Source organism: Pundamilia nyererei, unplaced genomic scaffold (genome assembly GCF_000239375.1).
Source record: "Pundamilia nyererei isolate P.nyererei 1_Seehausen unplaced genomic scaffold, PunNye1.0 scaffold00008, whole genome shotgun sequence".
Classification (NCBI taxonomy): domain Eukaryota; kingdom Metazoa; phylum Chordata; class Actinopteri; order Cichliformes; family Cichlidae; genus Pundamilia; species Pundamilia nyererei.
Genome location: NW_005187409.1, coordinates 5,335,298 through 5,360,819, shown reverse-complemented (window position 1 = coordinate 5,360,819; position 25,522 = coordinate 5,335,298). Strand labels below are relative to the sequence as shown.

The 25,522-nt window shown below is 38.5% G+C and overlaps 1 protein-coding gene across 1 annotated transcript in view; it reads left to right on the top strand.

Annotated features, from left to right (window-relative positions):
• Nucleotides 1–11,759: 11,759 nt before the first annotated feature.
• The window catches only part of mid2 (midline 2), a 150,659-nt gene continuing 136,896 nt past the window's right edge, over nt 11,760–25,522 (top strand). Inside the window, exon 1 of the mRNA XM_005723114.1 lies at nt 11,760–12,245. The gene's annotated coding sequence lies outside the window, so the exon portion shown is untranslated. The remainder of the gene's footprint in view (nt 12,246–25,522) is intronic.

Below are 25,522 nucleotides of genomic sequence, written 5' to 3'. Positions count from 1 at the left end.
TTTTTACTTTTAAAGTTTCACCTCAGCAAATTTATGCTTTTTTTAGGATGGAAAAAAAGATAAGGATTCCACAAACTGCAACATGTGTGGAAAGAACAAATTTGCTATTGGTGCATCATTATTAATCCTGTTGCTAGTGCTGAACACACTCCAAGCATTTCTCTCGCTTTTATAGTAACGTCGTTGCTTAAAACTGCATGTAATTCCAAGGATGAAAGACATGTTAGGAATAGGAAAGCTGGAGAGGCAAAGCATGATTATAGGGCTTTAGGCAATTCTGAAAATAAAATCTGAAGCGTTAAAAAATATGAAAATGATTTTTACCACATTTCTATTGACATATGCATATAACATCACTGAGCCGTGCCTGTGCAGACAGTTACAGCTGCAAGTGGGATTACTGAAATGGACCAAAAATGTTAACAGCTATCAATAAAGTATTGATTATCTTTAATGGAGGTAAAATAAATTAAATAGCTGCAGATAAAAGCATTTATTGGAAGATCTGCCACATTTCAGATTTGTCTGATCTCACACAGTTTAGAGGCCCGACTTTTAATGTCCTTCATTATCTTCTGCTTATCCATGCACGGACACATCATTAGACACAATGCACATAGAACATATTCAATATTCATTCTCAAGGTGTCTTTTGAAATACAGATGTGGACATAAATTATTTATGTGTTATGGTGCCTTCCTCTGAACTGGATTATGTGACAACAGCATAAATTAAACACACCGTTTTGGTCAGTCAGACAAAGAGGTTAGAAGTCAAAGGGTGTTGTTTGGGCGAGGAAAAAGACAAGATTATGAGTCGGGACCAGTTTTATGTTGTGAACTATCCAGGTTATTTAGCTTTGTTCCCTTAGAAACCAAATAAAAAGCAGAAAAAATATATATTTTGATGATTTGTCAAATGTGTCTTCTAAGCTACTCCCACCTTTTTTTCTTAGGCTTTATTTAAATGAGAAATGGCATGAGCTGTCTCCTTGATGGACGTGCCTCGGGGGACCTGTGTTTGTGCTCACTGTCCTGCAAATCAGTATTGATTGGCCTTGACTGGCTTTTAAAGTCCACAACCTCTTGGTTAATTACAGCAAAGAGCTCACCAGGGCATTTGAACAATAGATCTGTTCATTTACAACTTTCATTTGTTTTCTGCATGAGTGAGAGGGAGATATGGGTCATAATTGATTTAAAAACAAAAATCTGGGCTGGGGTGTAAAGGCTGTTCATTCCTCTGAAAGCTGCCGTGTTGTGACAGTTCACAGACTGATTAACACTGCTGATGAATGCATGTGCATTTGTTCCCGAGGTTAGTTGTTGCAGTGAGTCTTTTTTTTTTAGGTCATTTGGAGAAAAATGTGTTCCCTCAGCGGCACGCCAAGGCTGAAATAACCCTCAATCCATGCGCTAATGCACAGTTACTATTTAGATCATTATGTTGGTGACACATTAACATTTAGGAGTAATTAAAGCATAAAGTATTTGGTGCCACTGACTCATCACCACATATAATCCAAGGTTAGCAGATATGTCTGCTTGGTCACATTCCTTGACTTAACAGTGCTTGATACTAGGCCATGTTTTGCATCAGCATACTTACTAAAGAAAACCAAAGACTGCCTTGAGTAATTCCCATAAGCCCACATTCACAAAACAATCTGCAGTATGCAGCAGAGTTGCATCTTCCATGAGAGGATTTTTTAAAAAGAGGAGGGGGTAGCATCACAACTACTGGGCCCTGTCACTCACTGCTAATTAAATCCCATTGCTTATTCCGTTGAGAGGTCCTTTTTTTCGGACAAACATCATTAGACAAAGCACACAGGCAGCTGCAGGTGGCCTGAAATCTATCCACTTGCACAGTCACAGGAATCTTCACAGTCAGATTATTTCTTATTTTTTCCTCATGCGCTTTGTTGTCTAATGAATTCTCAGGTCATCCAAGAGAAGCGGCAACCTGCCTGCGGCTTGAAATAGTGCTTCATATAATTTTGCTGCATTTTAAACGGTAATCGGTGAACAACATTAATCACAATATGATTCTGAACTGTGTGGGTGACTTCTCATCCAGCAGAATGTGAAGGATCTGGAATAAAAATGTTACATCATATAATTTCATCGTACTTTCTTCTTATTTATTTATTTATTTTAATTTTTAGGACACATCAGACACTGTTGCTTATAAGTAATTACCTACTCTAAAGACTCGTGTAATGAAATATATTAACTGAAAATTGTATCCTTTTAACAAAACAGTAAGTAAATCCAGAGGGAAAAGTAGAGTCTGTATAGTAGATAGAAATTAATTTATTAAAGCTTTTGATCAAAGTGACTGTGAGCATCTTAGTGCAGGTTTTTCGTGTTAGGCATTACAGTGAAGTACAATCTGCAGATTACACAAACAACCCTTCAGGGCAGTTCAATAACAGCTGGTTATAAGCTAACATGATGCCAGCTAATGTTGAGCTCAAGTATCCTAAAAACAAATCAGACTTTCTTTTCCAACAAAGGTAGATCCACTTTCAAAGAAGGCTTCACTAATGCCAGCTAACAGCAGCTAACAGTGGCAAAAACAGAAGTGCTTACCAAAAGAAAAGTTCAGGATATCCTCACAACTCAACAGTATTCCTGTCCTTGGACAGAAATGAGCGTCGCTGGCTCATGAACTTATTCCAAACCCTTTTTACAAAGTTTTACAGCCTTAATGAAAGTAAATAGACATGCATAGACTACAGATGAACAGCAGCCACCATAGCCAGGATCATGCACTTGAATTATAAGGGGAAATAAAACAATTCAATTGACTGCAATCTACTCATATCGAGTGGTGACATTTTAAACACTGTACTTAAGCTACATTATATTGTTATCAACCTCAGTCGTTTTAAATGATCCTGTCCAGCTGTTTATTTATTTGATTACTACTGGACTTTTTTGTCATTTCTATATGCTGTATTAAAATACATTAACAGTTTATCACAACATAAGATGCCATTTGAAAGGTAAGCCTAAAATGTTATTCAGGTCTCAGTCACACAGCACAACAGTCTGCAAGCCCCTGACAACCTCCAGTTATAGAGAATAATGTATTTCCTGACCACTTGGTGAGTGGTTTCTGCAGGTTGTTGGCTATCACTGGGTGAAATTGGTTGCAAAGAAGATGCTGCACCAACCTTCCAAACCTCCTTATGATTGCTTTGGTCATCAGCAGTAGTTTGCATGAAACACCAAATCCAAAGCAAACTCAAGGATGTTTTCAGTGCCGCACCTTATACCTCTTTTCAAACAATTTTACCCATTGACAGCCAGCAAACTCCATCAACAATTCACAAACTGGCTGCAGAAGAGCAACCAGTGTTTAACAGGTGCTCATTGACTGTCTGTGTAAATGGGACTTTAGCGATTGAGTTCACAACGACTATTAGTAACCACCTGCATCCAGCTGGGAGAACATATTTTTCCATTTGTCAGATATAGAACTGTCAGATGATCACTGCCTGTTCTGTGAGACAGAAGCCTAAAATTCTCACACTTCTTCTTGTGTGACTTGACTTGTACTCCATGCTAAACTAAGTTTAGAAACAAACGCACTGGTGTTCTTTTCACAGATGGCACGCGTGCTTTGAATGGGGTTCATGGTGTGAGAGAGGGAGCAGGTTTCAAAGGCTTAGAGATCAAAGGTTAGGACAATTGTGACAAATTCTCATTCCTTGTGGTACTGGGATAATGCATCTGTGCGCTACGTTAACTGACCACGGAAGCAGCTAAAGGAGTTCTTAGAAAGCAGGATGACATCAGACTGTTCAGGTAGTGGATAAGGAAGAGTGACTGCAAAAACCACGCGTTTGTGCAAGAGCGTTTGCATATGAGTGTGCCTCGTTTTCATGGATATCAATCAACTTGTCTGTGTACATATGGAGGAAGAGAAGTGCTGCTGGGTGACCCAGTGTGACAGAGAAACTATTTGAGGCCTTTGCCTTTGATGTCTGTCCAACAACACAGCATGATCTTTTTCTGTGAGCTGTCGGAGCGCTTATGATTTCATGGCAAAAGACATTTCAGTGCACCAGTCTGATTTTCCATCATACTCAAACTGAAGCTAAAAATGAATTTCTGCTCTTTTTGTTTTTGATACGTGCTGGCACTTGGAAAGGAGGCTTATTTAAGTCACCCTTCATTTATTGAAAACTGATGAGGAATCCGCTGAAGCTTCACATCTACCTCGATGTGCAAATGCCTCTTTTTTTCTATGGCTCATTTCCTTTCCTGAACTTTCCTTTGATGAACCTTCAAAAGATTAAAGGCATTTTTTAAGGCAGAAATTTAGTATGTCACCTTAACAAGTGTGTTATTTGCTAATGTAAACAGAGGGTTACAGTTCTTCCCTTCTTTACTTTTTATGAAGGATATCTAAATGTTTCATCTTTTCATTTTCTCTTCCCTCTGTCCTCCATCTCTCCCTCTGAGCTACGTCTTCCAGTCATAACCAAGGCCATCTGAATCTGTGGCCAAAGGCAGAGGACTAACAGTTTGGGAGAGTGATTGGAAACTGTGACAACAACTGATCACGACTATTACACATTTGGCTTAGATAACATTTGCAGCAGCAGTGACGGTTTGAGTCATAAGCACACACTGCATCTTACTACTTTGATATTATGTTATGATATTATATTAATTACATTATTATATTATAATAACATCTTATAACTACTACTGTATCTTTCAGTGGAAATAAAAAGAACATGCACTTTTAGACTGAAAGCAGAAACATAAGATGCCTTAACTCTCCACCCTTTTCTTTCATTCTATTCATATACACATGAATAACAATATAAAGAACAAATCATAAACCATTTATTTTTCCTATAGTGTTGGTGAACCTTAATTGTTCAAAATAGTGCTCAAAAACCATGGCCATTCAACAGCAGCCTTTATTTTGTGGAAAATACAGAGACAGCAATCTCTTCGAGCAAAATTCGATTTTTTTTTTTTATGTTTACAGTTTTCAGAGAAATTACTAGGAAGTAGGAGAACCTGTTCTCACTATTCTGCAGTTTAAATTTACTCCACTCCTCTTCCAGTCTCTTCCATAGCTCAGCAAAGTGTGTAAAGGGTTTATTAGCTATAATTTTGTCACCAGTGATTTTCCTGTGATTCTGACTTGGGTTCAGTTTATGACTCTGGGCTAACCATTTCATTATTTCAATGATCTGAGCTTCCGTGTTAATGCTTTACCCATTTTGCCGTGTGATAAAGTTCATTGTCTTGCAAAATAAAAAAAAATTGCCAGCTAATTGGAAGATGCTGACACTGCTGACGTGGGTTCTGTTGGACATTAGCGTTCACCTTGCTGTGTAGCTGTATCCATTCATTTACCTGACTGCTTATCAGCTTCAGGGTTGTGGGTGGGGGGACTTTGAGCAAGAGGCTCACTGTCTACATCCACCAATGTACCAAGCATTCTACTCCAAACTGGGTGCAGCTTGATAGGAAACATAATGTCTCCCATGTCACTCAACTAAACAGTGAACTTTTCACGCTTTTCACGAAGTAAGTCTTTGGCATATACATCAAGGTCAAAACACAGCACAAGAATGGTAAGAGGTGAGCTTGAGCATTACTGCCACACTAGCAGACGGTGTTTGGGGAAGAACAGGGAGATGAACCTGTTTGCAAGTGGGAACAGGAAGCCATTCTTATGCTGTGTATTGACCTTGATGTGTGTATCAAAGACTTACCCTGTCCTTCCTCTCCTCCATCGCACAATTTTAGGGCAATAATATCTTTATTTGAGGTTAGATAAAGACAACACAATGATAGATACCTAATATCACCATTAGCTAATTAAGAAATGTATTTTTTCCCATCAGCTTACCTCAGCCATGCCCAATTTCTCTTTCCATATCACTCTCTCCAGTCAAACCTTCTGTCTTTCACAACTTTCTGGCATTTTCACCGCTATCTGATTCCATCACACTGAGAGCAAAAGCCTTTAAACCCATTAAATCCTTCCCAATTCAATTTCAGGATGGCAAAACTACCTTGTGGGCTGCTGCCAACCAGGATTCTGTCATAGACAAGGCCCCACGATAATAAGAAACCCCTCCAGGTTTTCTATCAGTGCTTCCTAGGCTGGCGGGAGCAGATGCTTGGATATTCTGTTCAACTCTGCTGTGACATGAGACCACTGCCTCAGGTTTCTGTCTGGTTCTATTCTGTGTCCACTTTACACCATTAACAGCTTTACCTATCATCAATACAAATTACTAAATTTAGTTGACATTGCATTGTCTGTGGTCATCACATCACTTGCCATGTGTACACCCTTTGAATCACTCAATCTGATCAGATATTATCATTGACACGGCTAATCTTTGTCATTAATAAACAAATATATAATTTTAAAAGGATATTTTCCTTAAGATAACAAAGAGTATTCTCTGGAAACATCACACGTTCACATTGCATCAATGCAAACTAGCATCCTGCCTCAGATCTCTGTCTCCACTGTTTTTCAACCATCCCTGCACTTGCATGGGCACTCAGAAAGTAGCAAGGCCATCTGGTGGGCTGATTAAAGCAGCAGCATTTTTCCATCCTGCAACAGAATATTAGCCACGGAACGTTCTGACTTTGGATTAAGAAGCTTTCTTTGTTTTTGAGAACATATTTAGAATTATAGCTTTTGCTGGCGCTGTTAGAGTGAAGTTTGTGGTTTATGCATGCATGTTTTCATTGAACATTTGAAAGGCTGTTTTTCCCCGTAATGTTAACATTGTTACTACATTCTTTCTGCACTCTGCAACTGTAACATCTTCTGATGCATGAGAGATACGGATTTATTCATTGCAAATAGCTGATTGATTGATTGAACCAAAGCATAACAAGTTGGATAAAGAAATCTTTAGTTGGGGGCAGAGTTCATAGTGTTTGTGTTAACACATTGTGTAACATACAATCCTATCAAGATTTTAAATGAAAATGTACAAATATAAAATACTGTCTTCCTGGCAATCTGTGGTTTTATGGGCTCTTTAAGGGTTTTTTTTAACCATAAACAAAGACATTCTTTGAAACTTTATCCATGGTTTCTTTTTTCATAATCTCTGGTTTTCCACTGCATATCCAAGCACAGTTATTTCAAGTGTTATCACATGATATTTACATATAATACCTTATATGTAAATATGTATTATTTTTCATTAATTTTTAAGCATGGTGGATTTCTTATTTGAATAATGTATTTATACACATTTTATCAGATTTTTATCAGACAGTTAGAGATGCACTGATGACCAAAGCATTTGTCATTTTCATTTCTTTTCATTTTTCTTCTGCGAATCTACAGAGTAGCACAGCTGAGACATCATTACGGCTCAAGCAGACCTAGCAGAGTGAAAGCTCCGCCTGCAACCACCTGCAAGCTGACGTCTTGCTGTTTAGACCCTCATAATCCACTATGATTGCAGGATTTTATTTGTGGCTGCGCCGCAGTGTGAGAGAACCAAGGGGTCAGTGAGCTGAAAGACAGCAGCTGGCAGCTACTTACATTTATATGGATCCTTAAAATCCCACACAGTCACACACCAAAACAGCCAAATCCTCAGAGCTCCTCAACGAAAGAAATGTTTTTTAAACTTTAACTACATGCACTACTGCAGAGCAAAGATTTAGTCACTGGCATAGTTACATAATGTATAAGCATTATGCAGTCCTTGGAAGTTCTTGTTACTTTCTTCTCGGGGCATGCAATACTGATTAGAGATTATAAATAATGTAGTTCATTTTGTTTTATTTTCAGCTAGTATTTAAAAAAACTTCAAGCTATTAATTACAACTTCCCACATTTAAAAAAAAAATCATAGAAACATAATTCTTTTTTTTGTAATCCTCTTTGTTAGTTTGTAACTAACAAAAGCTGACTTTGAGTAGAGACTTTCATATGATTTGATTTCTTATGGTTGATTTTAAAGGTACAATACATAAAAATATGAATATACAACATAGAAACCTTTATATCTGGTACTCACAGGTCTATAGGCTTCTACATGATTAGTGAATATGTATCCTCTTAATAGATCACCATGCAGGGTGGATGTTGAATGATCCCTGTTCTGTAGCAGTGTCCCCTGATGGCAGATTAAATACATCTAACCCTTGATTGTCTGTATGACACTTGTACTAAAGCACCATCTTTACTTGCAAGGCACTACTTACTCCTCTCACATTTGACACAATGCAAACTAGACACCTGCAATGACTCACTATCACCTCTTGAGATATGACGGTATAACAAGACAGGACAGAGCCAAGGTTATCCTGTTAGTATGCTCACGTCAATAGATATCCCTGCAACACAACGCACAGATGTCTTTGACGTGATGTCAGAAGGGTTTCAAATTTTGATGGTAACGTTGTCTATTTTTATGGAACATTTAAACATGGAAATCTTACTTGCTATACCTTTAAACTCATGTGTAGAAAACTCATATCCAGAAAAATTTAAAAGTGGGTCATTTTTTAGTGCCAAAACATAATTAAGTATCCCATACTGTCCCATCTGTACCCAGCCTCATTAATTATTACTTTCCCCAGCCTCGGTTATCCCTTTTCAGTTAACTATTCATAATCCCTGTAATGATTAACAATATGTTTTGGGTTAATCTCTTTGTAAGGGAGGATATTTTTTTAGAGATAATGCAAAATTCTTCAGCTGAGTGTGTTATTAAATACTTTTATTGACGTCCACAGTTTAGAATTGCTGACGTCTGATGTTGTATTGACAGAATTTTTCTTTTTCATTTCAAACCGTGAAGCTCTAACGAAGGCCCAGATTCACCAATGAATCTCTCTACCTTTTTTGTTGTATATTTTATTATTTCTTTCTAACTCCTGTGGCAAATGATCAAGAAAATGTCAGTGTTCATCAAATAAAAGCAGAGCGTTTCAGTTAATGTAGTTCTTATTGCTAAAGCTAATTTGTTGACCTTGTTATTTGCTTGGGTTTTAAGAAATTATATTGAAAACATACCCAAAAAAGTTTAACAAACATAAACAAAAGCACAGCAAGCAGTAAGTGAAACAGAACAGAAACAGTAAATACTAAACCTGGAAATATAACAACAGTGAATGAAAATGGATGGATGGATGGATGGATGGATGGATGGATGGATGGATGGATGGATGGATGGATGGATGGATGGATGAATGAATGGATGGATGGATGGATGGATGGATGGATGGATGGATGGATGGATGGATGGATGGATGGATGGATGAAAAGTAAGCTTCATTTAGTTTTTTGTTTTTTTTTACTTCAGCTGAGATTTTTCGCATTCCTAGTACTGCTCTCCATAAACAATGCACTGGTTGGTCTTTTCTCACATATATGTGAGAAAAGACGTGCGTGTAAGCAGACATACTTAGCAAAGCTTCCCTGCCTAAATGTGCCATGTGTATTTTATCCGCGGACATTAAACAAAGATGATGTCTGCATTCAGTGTTTTTCTTTTTTTAACTTTGCAGAATTGGTTCTGTGTTCCTCTGACCAGTGATGGTAGTGTCACACAGTCTGCCTCTGATCTTCATGCACATTTCAGACAAAAACGATGTCCACTTATAAAAAGATAATACTAACAATACAAACCATGACCACAAACCCCACAAGGTGGCTTTTAAAATCTGTTTTGTGTGCTCACAGGTGTAGGTTTATAAGTTCCAGTGCACCCATTGTTAGTATCACAAAAGAAATGGTGGCTTTGAACATATCAATGGAGGATTTGGGTCATTGTAAGTTTGCTTTTTATGTAGGATGAAGCTGTTAACACAGTAGATGAGTCCTTGCAAGAGAAGAAATTGACAGACATTCTTCACTTCTAAATCCTGCCTTTAGTGACAATACAAAATGAGCCAAATACTGCAGTGTAAAGTCTAAGTTCTAATAAGACTGTGTTTGGGGCTGTGGGATGTTAGAACAGGAAAATAGCAAACTTATTTGTTTGAGCCAGATAACATTCATCATAAAAGACCAAAGTGAAATGTGAAAGTCTGCCACATTTCACTTTGAAATGAGCTATTCCTCATTTCGAGAAGGTTAAACTGATAAACATACTTCTTTGACAGGTTTACTCATGTGGAAAATGTCACTTTGCAGACTGGGTGACACTGAAAGACAATAAAAATTTTATTTCTTGAAAAATTAAATCTGTTTTAAATGTGTGCAACAGCTATGTTAAAGTCTATCACAGTGTACTAATACATCTCATACTTTCAGCTGGAATCTGTCTGTACAGTAATAGCATGTTCACAAGAGAACAAACAGTCTTACAGGCCCTGCATGCCAGCTTTGATATTCAGTCCAATGAGCCCTGGAGTTACAGTTTATCAACCTAATCCATAAGCATATGTGTAAGGTGTGAGAGGTCCTGTGCACCCCTTTGCTTTTAAAACCTGTCTTACAAGCACACAGCACATGTACTCCAGCAGGCTGAGGGCCAGTGCCGGTTTTGCGTTTTGTGGGTGAAAGGTACAGAGAAACAAAGACTACCTATCAGTTGTCCTTCTTGTCTCTATTGAATACTGAGCTTTTCACAGAGGAACTAATTAACATGGCAACTTGTACGGCAGTGCAGTTCTTCCACCAATCAGTCTGTATCCCATTTGCATTTAAGAGCTGTTTGAAGGCAGTAATTCAGCAAAATAAAACCTTAGTTCTCTTCAGAACGCCCACATTAGCTCACCTACAGAATTGGAAGCTCCTTTCAACGTCAGGCTCATAATGTACACATTTTAACGCTGGCACATTTTCTAGCTTTCTAAATGTTTATTCAGCTAAAAAAAATCTTAAGGCTACGACTATAAAAATTCAATGATTCTTATAGTTATTACAGTTTAAGGACAAAAAGCTGAGAATTCATTTGCAATAAAAACTTCTGAAAATCACTGTTATTAAAGAATGAGACTTATAAATGAAACATTTTATTTAAATTAAACAAAAAATAGACTTCAGAACAAAAAAACATACAATCTACACACTGGTGACAAACGAATAACGCCTCGACCTTTACAGCGAGAGGAATCGTTGGCTCTGGTGTGTTGTAGAGCATTTGCTGGGTCCACGTGACCCCTAAGATTGAAAAAAATATGCATATAAATCAGGACAAATGATGGCAGTGGCGCCCACTAGGATGGCAGTGCCCCAATACATAAGACATCAGCGGTCGATGAATGGTGTGGTATAAAAAATAATGTGGAAATGTAAAATATGGCTGTTATCACCGGCTCTCAAACCAATTAACGCTAATGATGAGTCTAGCATCTCTTACACTTGGTCGTAACAGCTGTTAAACTGTGATTGGTGCCTGGGAGTAGTGACATCATTACTGGCTTAGATTACAAATTATTTATATGACTGTGAGAAAAGAAGGAAAACAATCGGGATTGTGGAATAACCCAAAAGGGTTATCCTGACAAAATTGTTATTATTAGTATTATTTTACATTGATTAATGGTACAGCCTACATATATGATTCTAAGTTGTTCATTTTTATTAAACAACATTGAAATATTGTCATCTAAATAAATATAATTTATCTACAGTCATTCGTGAGTTAACATCTGAAAGGAAACTTCCATATAATTATAAGTAAAATTTAATGTCTTTATAATCAGCGGGCCAAGGCGACAGGTGTATTATATTAATCGATCCAAATTGCTAAGGTGAAGCCAAATGATAGCGACACCGTGAGGTCACAGGGGATGGGAAAATGGTAGGAGGAGGAGTATGGGTGCGCACAGCTCGGGTTTTTTGAACGGGCTCTAAAGCAGCGGTGTAACCGATCCCAGCTGCTACTGTGTGGGGAATTGAGAGCTATTCCCGTCCCCCGTATGTTGATCACGTGTCCTTAGGGGACGTTTGCTTTGGGGATCACTTTGGGAGGTAAACGCAGCGCACCGGTGCGCGTAGCCAATTTGGAGAGAAACATCCTTAATAATAATCGTAATGATCCACCGGAGGATCAACCGGATCACTTTTGTTTCGGGGCGTTGTCATACACCCTGTACACTGGCTTGCTTTACACAGATCAGTAAGGGACTGGCACTCTTTGTGTGCTCTGTGACTCACTGACTTGTCAAAACTTCTGCGCTTACGAACCGCGGTTTTTACTGCGAGCATCACATTGTTGCCATCTCCTGCAACGAGTCGACGTACGGAGCTGTCACTGCGAGCCGAGGTAGGCTGTGTTTCCTTTATGTGTGTTGTTTTGGCGGAATAGCGAGAGTAACATGCACGAGAGTGCACACACTGGCTAGGAGCATGAGTTAGTTTGTGGAAGGCGCACGCTGTGCAGTATTGTGGGTTCCAGGGTTGCAACAGTGTAATGATCCATGTCAAATGATACAGTAAGTGTATGACGAGCTCTTATCTGTGTACAGAAACCTGCAGCATGAAGACGTGTGTAAATGTATGCCTAATCTTCTGCTTCGAAAAAGACTGTGAGAGAAAACAAAAACAAATGCGCTCTTGTACGTCTGTGGTGGGCAAATATTATGTCAGGGACTTAATGCAAGTGTTTAATGTTCACAGTGGCCTGCAAATTTATTCTCAAAAGTTTTTAAGAGTGCTAAAATTTCTGCACCCCTGTTGACGATGTCGCTGTTGAATATTCTGAATGAACTCTTGGAGTTTTGGAGTGGATTATATTAAAGACTGGTGAACATGCTTTAGCCTTTATGCACTCATCAGTTTAGCCATTGTATACTACAACACAACATTAAAACCACTACTACAGCTGAAGCCTATGACACTCATCGTCCAACTACAATGCTGTGCTCTCCTGGGAAATCTTGGTTTCTGGCATTTATGTGGATTGGATGTTATTTTTGATATGTACCCACCTAAACGTTGAAAAACAAGGCATGTTTCATGACAATGGCGCTCCCAGATGGCAACAGCCTCCCCCATTGGAACACTTGCACCCCACCACACCACAAAAAACGGTTCAAGAACGATTCTAGGAATGCGACAGAGAGCCCAAGGTTTTGACCCGGCCTCCAAACTGCCAGATCCCAGTACAATAAAGCATTTACAGGATGCCCAGAACAAGCCTGCTTCTCTGAGACTCCACTCTGAAACCAGCAGGAGGCAAATGATCCACTTCTAATGTCCTGGTGCTTTTTCACACATGCCCATGTCTCAATCAGTTGCAGCTGTTTTAGTAGCACAAGGTGGACTTGCACCACACTGGGCAGGTGGTTTTAAGTTTAAGGATGACTGATGTAGGAAAACAGGGACTAACCTGAGCTGACTCCCAGCCACGCCCTGCTGCTTCCAAGCAGCATTAAGAGAGGCATTTTCTCTTTTTTTTTTCCCCAAGAAAAATTAAAAGGAGATTTTTTAGGAATACATATAAAGTCGATTTTCTGAACAATCGCAGGAACACCAGTTGTCAAGTCTTGAATGTGTTTTGATTTTATGTGATGAAAATTTCATGTTATTAAATAAAAATGCCAAACTAGTCCAGCAGAAGGCACAAACCAATGCTGTCACCACAAACCTGCTAATAAATGTAATATGAATCCTGCAGAGTCCCTGTTGTGATATTAGACTGTCAGCCTGGTTATTGTGGAGACAGTGCTGCAGATGACTGTAGAGGGACTCTGGCTTTGCCTTAAGAAAAGTGTAAAATGTCAGCCCCTTATCAATAATGCAGCACACCAAAAACAGTGGGGAGTAAGAAAATGGAACCCACTGTTAGAGACAGTTACCTAGTGCTTCATCATTATTCACATAATTGTATAACAAATACTTCATCAAAATCTACTTGGAGTAATTACCAGCAATGCAAATGTTTCCATTCTAATCCTAGTGCACAACCAAAACAAACCCATATGATGAGCTTTAATGTGCCATATCTTGTCACGCTGATCACCAGTGAAACAAATTTAATGTCTATTACAATTTTTTTTTCTTTTTAAAAATGGTGGTTCATCTTATAAAAATGATTTATTTCCCTGCTCTCTTACTGCCTGTCTTGTTAATGCATGATCACTGTGGTTAATGAGACAGGTCTCAGTGCATGGGGACTGACAGTTTCAGAGACTGCACTGCTAGTTGGGTGAACACAACTGACACCCTCATTCATCATGCATCCACGGGGTGCTGCTTGCTCTCCTAGTCTATCCACGCTGCGCTTCTCTCCCCTTGTCTTAGTCGAGTCTCGAGTTGCACCCTCAGATGATAATTATTAAGACATTATACTGATGACAATAGCAGTGCTTTTTTTCTCTGTAAAAGAGACAGGGAGTCAGCTTCTACGTGCTGGGATGATTATAACTGTGAAAGAGGGTTGGCGTTCGTTGTCGAGGTTGCAGCTGCACGATTTCCAAGAATAGATGTAAATACCAACTGTACAGTAGTGTACCTGTTTGTTACTGCTGGCAGCCAGTAGCTAATTGTGAACTAGCCAGAAAATCAAAAGCTGACTTGTCAAATATGCTTTTTTTTTTTTTTTTTTTTTTTTTAAGAATCTGTGATAATACTTTATATAAAATGAATATGAAGATGTTTTTCCCCACATTTTTGTAACCAAATAAATGAAAACAAGTCTACATTCTTTTGTGCTGTGCTTCATCGGTGTTTAAAATATGTTACCTGACCTGAAGCAATAATATAAAAGTGCAATTATGAAAGCATTATTAATCTCGCTAATCCCGATGGCGTGCCATGGTGCAATTTTAAAATGTAAGAGATGTAATTAGCCCACATATACCATAATTACTGAAGTCTTGACTAAAATTTGTAAGCTTGCATATTGCAGTATCTCTGAGATTTACTCTATTAAACTTTGATGCTTGGGAAAAATCGAATGAAAATAGCAAATAGGTGAATCCCAGTTTTGTGCGTTTGTCTGCAGCAGCAGCTGCAGTCCTTGAATGTCACTGTTCACAATCATTGTTTGCATAGGGAGGTTCTCTGTACATGTAAGTCAGCTTATCCCCATAGAGCAATGGGGCAGAAAGGATATACAGCATGGGGATGTTTTTACTGAGGTCTGTCTGTCAACACACTGGTGCCTGAATGGGTCTGAATAATCCATATCTTTAAGAGTCCACTTGGCTATCACAGGGTCTGTCTTAACAGCAGGAGGGTCGTTTGAGGATTGGGGCTCCAGCTTCCCATGGAAAAAAGGCTTTCTTGTGAAGAGGTGGCTCATTAATGTGTATTTTTGTGGCAAATTGTGCATGTTGTAGTAGCCAACATGTATATTGCCTCTAAAGAAATGAATTAATCGGCTGGTTATACTCTCAGGATGTTAATGTAATATCGCTACAATTAATGCCATTATCTGTAGACGTGAACTCGATTCTTATAGATAAATTGGAAAACCTACATGGATAATGTGCTGTAAAATGTTTGTGGGAGCGCTCCAGACACCTTGGTTTTCATTGATCTAACACTTCAGGGCACAGACCTAAAATCTAAGGTTTCTGCTTCTCTCTCCATTGCTGACGGGATTTTCCTTTTGGAAAAACATCCAAATTTATAATAACAGGCAAAGCAGATTTTGATCTTTTCAAGAGTACCTTCCTTCGTGACATTCCTCCATTTTATACATCAGATTATATTGGCAAGACACCAGAAAAATGCAATTTCCCTGCAATTTCACTCCTTATCTCACAATATTATTTTGCTTTCAGGTCTAATAGAAATACAATTATATTTGTAGTGCAGAATTGTGGGCTGCTCCCTGATCTTCTGTTTGAGCTGTGTAGAGATTCCTTCAGCGTGCTGCGGTAAATACAGACCGAAATAAAAACAGTCAAGGCCACGTTTACTTCTTGTCTTAACTGAACAATAGGCAATTTCTCCAGCCTTCTTACAAGTGCTGCCTATTGAGTAAAAGCCAGCTGTGTTTACATATTTGCGTGCCAAATAGATTCATGCCTGCTTGCATCTGTGGTCCCCTGTGCGAGTTTGGATGTTTGTCTGTAGACACTTTTCTTATCCAAAAGATGGAAATTGTGACAGTGTGACAGAATAACCTCGGGTAGGCAGGATGCAACTGACGCTACACTGAACAGCACCACAGGTATCTCTGCCAACACAACGGCAACAGAACACTACAGCCTCCAGTCAACATTGCAGTTTGCCTTGCTACTCATCGGGGGTTTAATATTCAATTATGAGGGTCCTCCAGTTCAAGCTGTGCTGGATGGCTTATGGAAAAGCCTCGCTGATTGATGAGTGGGCATCTTAGCTAAATAAGCTCTCAGTTTGCCCCTGAAGGAGAAAAGAAACAAGACAGATGGCTTGTGGGGGTGTTTTTAACTGACGTGGCAGAGTTTTTTTGTAGCTTTGCCTTATTGGTGAATATGTGCGGTAACAGAAGCCTTATCGCCAGTGTCCAAACAGATCAAGCCTTAAGTGAAGTCATAAAGTGCTTTCCTTTAAAATACTGGTTTTGATGACTAGTTCTTTAAACCAAAAAATATCAAACAATGCGTATTTGAAAAATGAATCTTGGAAGGTTCAAAAGTTGAAAGACGTTTTGTTTTTTCTAAATGCTTGCCGAAGGGTACCGTGACAGTGTCATCCCACTGCCTTTCTGTTTTAGAACTGTGACAGCCTGTCAAACTGTCATATCCAGCTGAGTCCGAGGATGTGTAGGTCTAGCAGTGTAGTGCTGACAAACAAGCAGACAGAAAAAGTGGTAGAAAGGGAGAGAGATACAGGCGGTTGAGCATTTGCTTAGGCACACAGAGGGGTGAGTAGCTTCTCCTCTGTCATCTCATGGCAGATCACATTCCTCAGCAGTCAGGTATTTGGACCTTGCCAGTGGGCTGTTTTGTTGGCTGAAAGCTGGACCAAGCTGTCAGTCAGATTAGCACTGTGAGCCACTGGTGGGAGCGCAGTCCTATCCTCAGGGGCACAGCCATTTCAAAGATCTGTAAATCCCCAGCACTGAGCATTCACACACAAACACACATGGGCGTGCGCAACCCCCACCCAAGAAATGAGGGACGAGATCAAGCCAGGTCACGGGAGGCTCTTTCCAAATAAAGTGTTCTTTCGGGAGACTGCTGCCTTCTCCGTGCCCTTCATGCACATGTGCATGCATTTATCCTCAAACACCCACACAGTCACACACATACGCACACACACATTCTCCCTCCTGCCTCCTCCAAATGGGGACAGCAAAAGCTCTGGCACATGGTTGGCTATCCAGTATCTATGGCTTTCACACTCTAGTCATTATGTACTGTAGCCAGTATGTTATTGCCTCCATATAAAAACGCATTAACGTGAAGTGTGATCTGGTAAAAGCCTTCGTAATATTTCATATCAAGGATATTCTTGGAGTATACAAACTAAAAATTTACTGGGCAGACAAAACTGGATCATGAAGCGGCAAATTGATTTTTCCCCACTTTTTGCACTGATGACAGTCACAATATGCAGTCAAGCTGAATGGACTAAATACATTTGTATAAGGTCTTTTAACCCATGTTGTGCCAGCATGGCCTGACAGTGGTTCTTGTGATGTCAGGAATGTTTTCCCTTTTCAGTATTTCACTCTAAATGTTAAGTGGGAAGGAAAGTTCAAAGCAGTCATCGTATGTGTTGTGCATTCAGAAGAACATAGTGCTGCTTTTCCGATTTCAGAGTGAAGCTCCAGAGTAGGCATACTGCACGTAGATGTAGCGCGGCCTAAATGCACTGGAATGACACTTTTTATTTTTTCATGTGAGGAAACAGAATATCTGCAAAAAGCATAATTGAATTTCAGTCATCGCTAAAACTTCATTCATGCGTAAGACCCAATAATGAATCACTGAATGGTCAAAGGTTTCATATTGACATTTAAAGCCTCATTGATTAATTCAGGGCATCCACTCATGCCTCGAGTAACCTTGCATGCAAGAAAACATTCTGCCGTAAAAGCTGTTGGTAGCTGATGACTGCCTTCAAACAACACAGGATTCAATCGTTTTTTCTTTAGTTTCTGTATTAAGATGAAAAGGCAGCCAAAGTTTAGCGGTCCCATCTTTAATGGTAAAAATTAACTAATAAAAAGGAAGTAAAACTAGGATCTGTGGCGTTTTTTTTCTCCTTCATTCACACGAACAGTCTGTTTAAAAAGTGGCCATTTCTAAAAAGTAGAACTGAACTGAACTTTAACATTCTTCCTTTGGTCCCCCCCTGCTCTGTTGAACTTACTGTTTTTTCCTCTTTATTTAATCTCAACCTTTCGATACCCTTTGATAGAGCTGGTTGCTGATTTTGATGTCATGTCTGTCTCACTGTCACACCAGAGATTAAGTGACAAGGAGACCATCTTATAGGGAGATAATTGAACTGTAGCGAGAACAGTGATGTGAGGGGGCCATATAGTGCCTGATAAAGATGGTCAGACAGGCAGATATGGAGATGAGGGTGGAAGACAGATGAATTTATCATCCATTTATAAAGTTAATCTGACGTTTTGTCATGTGCTTACATGGCCTTAGAGAGGAACCGCAACTCAGCCGTATACACGCTCGAGCAAGCATTGCTGATGTGCTTTGATAGTTAAATAACACTACACGTCTATACGCGCTCCTCTGCTGCTTTCCTTTATCTCAGACCTGGGATCAGCCATAAATACAAAGTGGTTCCCATCTTCCGGTCTTGTATGTCGTAAGGGTTTGGATGTGTTTACTTCCCAGGAGATGGTTTGGAGACCACTGTTTATCCTCTGAGACCACTGCTATGCAGCTCCATTTATGGCAGGGCCCTCTGTGAGGTTGTGTTTCTGTCTCTCAGTGAACAAAAGCTCTATATACTCATCTTCTGGCGTTTCTCTTGGGCTTGCTCATCTTGCTGTGAATGCAGGTGAACCGGTCTGTGCAAAGTGTTCATACACTCCTCTGTTATAAACCTTTAGTCTACCGATTTTTCAGTAGCAAGAAAATCCGTTTTTGATTATTAGTAAGCAATGTTCTGTTGGAAGCGCCACATAAAGAAAAGGTGAACAGTGGATGCAAGTTGGACATGCATGCATGTTGTGTGTAGATAAAGTTTACCTGGGCCTTACTAGATCTTTTTTTTATATCCAGTACTTTTTATGTCTTCAAATTCTTTGATATTTTCAGTTTTATATGATTTTTAGGTTTGTTTAACACTTCACTTCCTCTACAGATTCTGGCTGTTTTTAATGTATTTAGAACACATATAGTAAAATTTCAACATATGCCAGTATGTGAAATTCAATCAGACTGTGATTCTTATCATCTTGATTATTATCGTTCAGTATTACTGTTCATGCACAGAGCCAGCTAAATGACTCGATCATGCTCCTCAATGTTATCAACCAACTCCCCGTTGAGTGTTTTTAGTAGAGGAAGATTGCATGACCGAGGTGACACGTACTGCATTTAGAGCAGGAAGGTGAAGTTACGCATAACTAAGTAATCCAACACAGTGGCAGAGATGTTGATGTTGTGATGCTCAGCAGCAAGCCGCTTGCGGTAATCTCAATCTATCCAAATTGTGTTTAACCAAAGGAGAAAAAACAGCTGCCAGTCATTCTTAACACAGGCACTTAGCTGTGCTAGCAAATAAAAAGGTTATGTCTCAACTTCTTCTTCTTAATTCCACACTTGCAGTTTATCCCTTCCCAAGAAACACAACAGCTTTGTAAAGTGTCTTTTTTTTAGCTTCATATTTAAATCCCTTAAAGAAAACTATTATGCAGAAAGAGATTTTCTGCTGATAGTGAAGAGCAATGACTTGGAATGAACCTTTAGTTTAGCTACGCTGTATAAAGCATCATCTAATTTTTATCCATCTTCAATGAACGTGAATTTGTGAATACCGCATATGTAAATGTCAACATACACTCCATCTCCAGGCACATGAAAAGCTATTCGTTTTTAATTGTTCTTGATCACAGCCGTCCTCTTACTTTGCTATTCAATAGCAGTACTACATGTATTAATGATCACATACTTTATTCATGGATTTCGGTTGGGTGTACAGGCTGCAGTAGTTTGCATTGAAGATGACAGCGACCTCTGGCCGTCCTCTGTCGCCACTTGTTTTACTTATAAAAAGCAGCGGGTGATCTGGGTGGGTAGGGCTTTGCTGAATTCACTATGATGAATTACTCCTAACCTCTCACTGTCTTCCCGACCTCTGCTGCCAAAGTGCAATGTAAGGATTTCCATGTACATGCATGCATACGCTTACACGGTACTTCCTCCCGCTCCTCTCTCTCCTTCTCTCTTTCTGTCTTCTCCTCCCGTCTGTCATTCCCAATTACTGCGTGCGTCTCTGTCTTATTCAGATTTATTCGATACACATACACACACCCTGGCTACAAATATGATCTAAATCTTTCCTTTGTAGTTTGTAATCATCTCCTCGCAGGCCATCTTCGTTCTTCGCACGTCGCTGCCAGTTTCCAGCTAGATTATCCGTTACTCGTCTGCTGTGTTGATGAGAATGTTAATTTTTAGGTTTGTAGATTGAAGAAATCATTTGACACCAGCATGCGGTGTTAAATTAGAAGGTCACACTTTTTTGTTTGTTTGTCTGTTTGTTTTTTCAGAGACCCTTTTAATTGCTTAACTGAATCAACTATTTCACCTGGCAGAACAACAAATGACCAATCAGCCATATTTAACTAACACACATCTGAATAACCAGGGAGAGGGGCTGGTGGCTCGAATCAACCTGTGTTTTAAATGTATATTAACAAAGTGGTGGCTTGTGTTGTATGGTTTTGTAGAATATTGAAAAGTGAAAAACTTGAAATTTGTTTAGTCTGCATACCACTTAAGCAAATAATTAATCTTGCATGGTTATAGTTGCATAAATCCATCCACCCATTCATTTTCTTAAGTACCAGTTTGGGTTCATGGAGGGAGGCTGGAGCCTATCTCATCTGTCATAAGGCAAAGGGTAGGGTACACCCTGGATGGGTTGCCAGTCTCTTGTACTGCTAAATGGGGACAAAGATTTTTCACATCATCAAAAATGGAATAAATGCAGTGAGTCACAAGAAAAAGAAAAAAACTTCACTAGTGAACGTGCTGCGATACCTCCACCTCAGCGTGTTGATGAGTATGGCAGTAAGAGTGGATAATGGAAGTACTTTGTGTTGTTATCCTGAAATACACATCACTTTTTTTTAATACAGCTGTCACTGCCATAGTAAAATCAACTATGTTCCAATTAAAAGTGTTTAAAGTGACTAATGTTATGTAAATGCTTAAGCTAATGTATTTTACTAATATTATATCACATAGTTGTAATGTAAATTATTCAGCAAGCATCCTGATATTTCAGAATGAGTCCCGTCGATAAAATAAAATGTTAACATTTTACACAAACAGTCAGCCACCACCATGTCAGTGATTAAAGTAACTTTTAATAAAGGGGTTCAGGTTAAAGTTTGTGGGGTAACATTGTTGGAGTTCTTTTGGTTTCTTTTTTGCCATCGTATCAGATTGGATATTGAGAATCCTGTAATTCTACTGTTGGTACTGCCACTAGATATCTGTTGGCACTGATACTTACAACACAATCTAAGACACTGTAAGACACTTGAAAGTGCTGAAGGCCGTATATGTGAGCCACAGGTTCATATGGTCATGAGTCAGATACAGTAACTCCATAAAACTCAATAGTACTCAAGGGCTGTAATACTCAGCTTATCACATTTATTTTAAGAAAGCTCTAGTTCTGAAAAGGCGTTGACCTTTTGAACAAAAAAAAACTACAGTGAAGTCAATGAAAAGTGTAGATGTACAAAAGTTTATTGCACAATACTGGATATAAAACTCAAGAAACTTTAGAACTCTGATTTATTTGAGTAATTTAAGCACAATGTACTTAAAAAAAAAGGTTCTGGAGGATCTAGTGCTTCTAGTATCATTGCCCTTTTCCACCACGACCACTGGGTTTTTCACACGGAAAATAAAGACTTACTGTTACATCATGGCTTTTTCAGATCCTTTGGTTAAATTCCTCAGCTGAAGAGAGAGGAAACCTATCCTTAGAAAACCCCAACAAAAGCAAACTCGCATAACCCAACACAATCTGAGATTCCTGGGAATAGGCCGGCAGCCCATTCTCCCCAACACATCTCCACCACAACCCCCGGCATTCTGCGGCTGTGTTTAGGATGTGATCTAAGATTGAAAACACACACGTTTTAATTCTGCCAGTTTGTTTGTCTGTTTGGTTATCACAGAAATGCTGTGAAACATATGAATAGGTCCTGGGTGTTGTCACTCTTTCATATGTGCTGAGATGTGAAACCATAGTGCTGCTGATTGTGTTTGAATGGGTCGAGATAATGAACTAGACGCTTTATGTAAAAATTTTATCACAGCACCACTGCCTGTGTGACTTCATAATCGCACCCTTAACGCATTCACTTTTGAGTTAAGAGACCCAAGTGGATTGGTTAAAGGCTATTTTCTTTGTGATATTCTTTGATATCCCAGTAGATTTTATAGTCCCGTTCTTCTCTCTCCTGCAGGCAGAGAGAAGAAAAGGTTTGGATTTTCTTTTTCCCAAACATTGCCCCAAGTACTTTGAACTGATTTCTTTTTTTCTTTTCTTTTTTTCAAAAGAAGGCTGTCTAAGCAGATCTAAGACACTTTTTACTCTGTTTTAATGAACATTACATCACCAACTGACAGGTTTGTACTTATGTGACTGCCTCATTATTCTGGTCCTATCCTGGCATTCTTGGTTGTAACACAGTTACATTTATTTTGTAAAGCTTGGATAAATTGCAATTATAACACATTTTTCATTGATTGGTCAGTCAAAGGTGCTTAAATATCATTTATTCGCTTACTTATTATTTTGTATGTATGCTAATGTGGTTATAACCCAACATTCACATACAACAGCAACAATAAACTGTAAGAACACAATGATCCTCCTAATAGTGCATCAAGCCAGTAGTTATTCTGGACAGGGAATCTAATCTCCTCAGAATGACAGCGTTTTTAAGCGATGTCGACAGCATATTGAGCCTTAGTTTCTCTTGTCCTTCCCAAGGGATCTTGCCTGTGCCTTCAAATCGAGCGTGGCATATAGTATTTCTGCCTTGTAATTAGATCCTTGCTACTTTGCATGTTAACTGTGGGACAGAAGCAGTGTGATGGTGAAACATTTGTCATGGAATCACAAGGCTTCACTTGTGAGGCGCCATGTATAAAGACAACTTCCATTTCTTTTCCCAGTGGTCATACTGCATTAGTGCTTTTGCAGCTGACTAATATTTGCTCCCTGGGAGTTATTATGTATCTCTTATGTATCTTATACTAAATACCGCTGTCCAATCCCAAGAGTGGAAAACCAGAGCAGACAGCAAAAACGCAACATTTGAACCTCTGGCAGAATAGAGATGTTCGGTCAGTTGGTTAATCAATCAGCCAATTAAAATGAACTCTGAACATTTAAAAAGGCATCTGTGTTAAAACAGTTTGTGCTGTTATGTTATTTAAAGCATCAGGGAGCCTTCCACTGCATTGCTTGCTAGTTAGATTTTGTTACCTTTTAAATAAAGACAGGCAGACTCTTTCTCCTGTTTCATCGTCTGACTCGTCTTATGCAAGGCAACCAATTCTCTACTAATGTCAGAGAATTGATTGTTCATGTTGAACCATGTTTTTGGGGGTTATTTTTAATGTTGACTTTACTTTAAATTAATTAGCAAAAGAGCAGCATTTTGTACCAGACACCACGCCAGGAGCTAGGAATCAATTTGACTAAATTAATTAACTTTGGAAAAGCGATTAACTAAAAGTGCTCACATTTAAGAGCAGTATTCCCCCGCGTAAACACACTGATCATTTCCTTTGCTATATAGCTTTTCAAAGGCTTCAACCAGCTGACCATAAGTAATGCTTGATAATAAGACTAAAACTAAAAATGAGGAAAGAAACAGTACCTGACTTCAGATGCTATAGAGGCAAAAGATGAGTAGCCCATGTGCTTAATGTGTGTTTTCTATTAAAGTTATGTTGTATATCCCTATGGGGCAAAATTAGTAACTTTTTGCAAATAATTTAAAAGCTCGATCATTATGAATAGAGTCCGACTGATATAGGAACGTTGAGAATAATATCAAAATTTGGTGACTTAAAAATCCAATACATAGCAACCAATATTTTGTCTTTCAAACACAAAAAACATAAACAAATTTTGCTAAAATTTGCTATGTGTAGTTTTATTATCACAATAATGGATTACTGTTTTACACTCTCTCCGAGTGCTTCAATAAGCTGGTTGTTGTGTTTGTGGCGTTCGAAACGTGTTGTTAGCAGGTAAGTTGCCGAGTGGTGGAAAAAACATGAACATTTATAGCATGTTTTTAGGGTGTTTTTCCCCATCGTTTTGTTAGTTTTTCATTTTTTATTTATCAGCATTCATAAACACCAATGCAGATGCATCAGCAAATATCTAATATAAAAAAATGGCTAACTATTATATCAGTCAGGCTCAAATTATGAATCAGTCTTTCATAATTACTACTGACTGTGAAGCACTATGGTCAACACTGTTGTTTTAATATGTGCTATATAAAAATTTTTTGATTTGATTTGATAATTAATCTATGTTCCAAAGTGTTCAGTGAGATGCTACATTTTGTATTTAAATTATACCGTTTGCAAACCTTGACATACACTTTTATCATCTTATGTATGAATAAGTCAAACCATTATACACTTGAAGGTTTTACATTGTCTAGTCTACAATAAAGCTTGGGTTTAGGTTTAGGTTTAGGTTTCTAAAACATAGCAGTTTGTGTCATTAAGTATTTTAAAACATTTTAACATGTTAGTATCCATACAACCTACTGCTGCAATTACATTTTTTAAGTGGTTCAAAGATATTTTCAATTTATTCAACACATAAAAAAATGTGGTAGCTTTTGTATCTCCTTCATAAGACATTATACTGCTTAAATGGAAGAAGAAATTTGACCTTTAAGCTGCCTTTAAGCTCTTACTTCCTTTGGCTTCGAAGAACATGTGCTGGTGAAATGTCATGTTACTATATATTTTTCTTTATGTTTTTCTTAGTAGGTGAGACCATGGGCAACATTTTTCACATTTTCCTTCATAGCTCAGTGACACAGACTTGACATATGCTATAAGTCAAGAACAGTTTCTGACTTAACTTATGTTAGTATAGCATATGGCTGTTAACTGATGTTAAAATATTACAAGATCCTAACAGAACAATACAATGAGATGTCAAGGTCATATTTATACATGTATTTAAATGGAAGAGAAGCAAAATCTATTTATTTATATGGCATAATGTGTGATACAATATGTCTTAACACATATAAAACACACTATTTTGCACAAAAAGATGTATTTTTTCATTTTAAATTATGTAATTTTCACATTCATCTAAACTTTAGGCAGCAGAATAAAAATATGGTATATCCAAAAAGTAGCTTTCTTCTATTGGAATCAGTTTTGTCCTTGAAATTTT